The following is a 3,808-nucleotide window of genomic DNA, read 5'->3' as shown; positions in this document are numbered from 1 at the left end:
TCTACTAGTTTTGCCATTCTTTCTACTAAAGTTGTCTTTCTAACAGATTTATCTATTGGTTCACTTTCATCAATTCATGCATCTTTTCACTGAGGTCTGATTCAAACTATCTTACTTCTGATTCTTTCCAAAAATAATTTCACATGTAACATTTTATATATGTGTGTTTTCTATTTTTGTTTACCTCTTTATTGTGATCTGGTGGACATCTCTAAACACCATCATAAGTTCAGACTTCAATTTCAACCCAATTATACTCCTCTGGGCTTCACCTTCCCACTGGCCCCTGTACCCTTCTCAAAGTGTCCTTTGTTGTCTTAAATCTCCAGCAAACACAATCTGTTTCTTCTCTGTTTCTTCCTTTTAGATTAAGTCCCAGCCAGGCAAAATATCACATTCAGTGCCTTTAAACAGTCATGTCACACTGTTCTTACCAGCCTGCTGTTAATTCTTCAATTCCACGATATTCTGTTGGTCTTCATCAGGAGATTGACTGTCCTTTGAGCTTCTTTTCAGGATCGGGACAAGTGGGAGGTCAAGCTATAAAATTTTAAGCCAAACTTTGGCTTGTTTTCTCCCAATTATGTTAATCTATGGTTTTGCTGCTATGCTCAAAATTCTAGGTTGAGAAAAGTCCACCTTTATTTATTTATGACCTATATTGACACACTAAACCATACCATTAATATCATTTTCATTTCTTTTCTTAAAGCCTCCATTTGCTTCATCTGGCTAGAGTCTGTCTCTTCTGTTTTTCTCTCTGGGTGCTCACTCCTTATATGGGCATGCAAAGTTCCTGTCACACACACACTTCCTGTTACTCTCTTTTGTGTTTCTACAGGCTAATCAAACTCATTTTGTATTTACAGTCTACAAACCCTCTGTAATTCTACTAACTTCTAATCTAAAATGTAATGTCATTCACACAATAATTTCATAATCCTCTCACACACACTGCCTTTTAAATAAACTAAACTCTTTGCATTTTTATCTATTTCAGACATTTTCTGAGTCTCTGTTTTATGGTGCCGTTAGTTCTCTCTACTAACCCTGCACTCCATAGATGATAAGCACAGTGATTTCTTATGCTGAATCCTAGTGCTTCAGAGACCTTACTGATCACATCATTGACAAAATGTGTCCCATTGTCTGATCTTATCAGAGAAGGGATATCATATGTTGGAATAAAATGATTACATAAACATTTTGCAATGAAGATTGCCTCTGCTTTCACTGGATATATCTCTGGTCAGTTTGAAAACACATCTATGATCACTAAGGCATATTTTAATCCTTGACATTCATTCAATTCAATAAAATCCATGTGGATGGTGTGGAGAACTGGCCTCTCTTAGGTCTTAAGTTTCCTTGTGAGTTGTGTTTTTGACAGAATAGGCATGTTCTTACAAATTTTTCGCTGAAGTTTCAAAATTTATAGTGTAAAAGTATTATTTATCTATACTATATTTCCCTCCTGTTGACACATGTATTACTTCATGTGTCACTACAGCCGCTGTCCTGTGTAACGACTCTGGTAATATTGGTTTTCCATCACAGACCATTAAGTCATCTTTCAGTTGTGCTCCACATTTCAGCCACTTGTTCTGTTCAGTGATTGTTGCAGCTTTTTGTTCGGTTTTTAGTACATCAAGTGGTATTTGTGTACAATGTTCGGATGTTAGAAGCGTTATCGTTTGTTGTGCAGCCTGCTTTGCTGTTTGATCTGCAAAATTATTTCCTTTTGTGACAATAAAATTGTCTTTTTGATGTGCTGCACATTTACAAAGTGCCAATTGTTTTGGCAAGCTAATCACTTCCAATAAGATTTTTAATAAGCTGCCGTGTTGCACGGGGTTATCCGTAGAGGTGACCATACCTCTGTTATGCCAAATTTTTGCAAAGTGGTGCACTGCTGAAAAAACAAACTGGCTGTCAGTGTATACATTTATATTTTGGCCTGCGTGCAATTCATATGCACATATGACTGCATACGTGCAGCCGACTCTTTTACTGCCTCTGCTGCGGCTGCATAGGCTTACATATGCAGGCAGGCCTGACGCTACAGAGTCTAATTTACACGAGTCTAAATTTCACCAGGAATGTTAACGAGCGTTGTTTTTCTCCAAATGCCTGTGTTATCACAGCTTTCATATAACCTGCTCCTCTATCTACACGTAAGTAGAAAGGCTTATCATAGTCAGGCAGTGCTAAAACTGTATCTGTCTGTAATGCCTATTTTTAAATAACTGAATGCTTCTTCTGTCTTCTCTATAGATGCAACATTACATCTTCACTTAATGCATTTTTAGATAATTTCTAGTTTTTCAAAGAATCCACCCATCTCACCCATCTCACACATTTCAAACTTTGAAGTTAGGGTTTTTATATATATATATATTTTAAACTTTGAATTGCTCACAGTTCTAAAACTAGGCATTTGTAAATCATATGCCTAATCACTATGTGTCACTGTGATCCACAAGTATGGTCACAAATTCACTTCCAAATCAACAAAATAAAATAATCAAACAAAACAGGAAACATACATGAATCAGGACACAAAGAGAAAAATGCTGCTACTAAAACAGAGCAGAAGTGTGAGGGAAAAACTGAGCTCACAGACAGCTGCATGTGTTGGCTTTTAATGCAGCTTCTGCTCTAAAAACAAATAAATAAAAATAAAAGAAAATGTGTAACATGCTCATCAACTTAGCGGTGTTCACTTATTTAATTCAACTTCTCAATCCTGTAGCTTTAGCTGTTGTCTACAGGGTTTGGCTTATTAGTTGTTATTATAGGTGTGCTCTATATCTCAGTAATATTTTATCCAGGATAAATGACAGATGTTTAAGCAGGTCAAGTGCCTCTATGCACGTAATTAGTTTAGATAGTTTCTTTATTTTCTTCATCTCATGTGTCATTATACTGAGTTTGAGCAAACCTTAAGCTTGATGCAGATTACTTCATAACAATCATCCACCTCACATCATAACTGACTAGGTTGCTTCTCATTATTAATATTATGTCATTATTAATATTATCATCTTTTTCTTTCTATATAATGACAATAGTATATTACAATATTTTATTAGTGTATACCACTATACTACTACTGAGCCAATTTAATAGTTAGGATCATCTTACTCAGCAAACAGATAATTTAGAATTCATCCAATCTGTACAAATTTGCTTTTCTCTGAACAGGTTTGCACCTACTTCTTAGACTGGTCTTCTGTTTGTCTCATCTCAGATCCAACCTTCAGTCACATTCATTCTCTCTGTTGTGTAGCGAACCAAGCAATTTATTATTATATATTTTATATTTTATTTTGTATCCATCAAGGGCTTCGGGTGATCTGCAGTTTCACCCTTTCCCAAGCTGGAGACATTTACCTTTTCACACACTTTCCTTGGCTGAACAATGACACAGCCCTAATGTACCTTATGCATCTCTCTATTTTATTTAAAAGGTTTTCGTGTGAATTATTTCCTTTTATTGATTTTATACATTCTGGGCATGATTGTCATGCCAACTATGTTTCATTGTTAATATCAGCTTACAGGTTGTTATCCTTCCTATTATTAGTTTCAATACGGTAAAAATAAGTTCTAATATAATTTTGTCTTTATTTATTTTATTTTTGTACTTCTTATATTTATATCTATTCGGTGGGGTCTGTTTCCAACCTTTTTAAACTACTTTAAACTATTTTGATCCCTAGTTTTCACTTAATAAGGGTTTTGTTAGTCACTGCACTGTAGTGTGACCTGATGCTGATTTTACTATTAGAGTATCTTCTGAGAATTG

The sequence above is a fragment of the Perissodus microlepis genome, chromosome 7, assembly GCF_051167445.1.
Source record: "Perissodus microlepis isolate ML-2025 ecotype Zambia chromosome 7, ASM5116744v1, whole genome shotgun sequence".
NCBI lineage: Eukaryota > Metazoa > Chordata > Actinopteri > Cichliformes > Cichlidae > Perissodus > Perissodus microlepis.
This window is presented reverse-complemented; position numbering follows the sequence as displayed.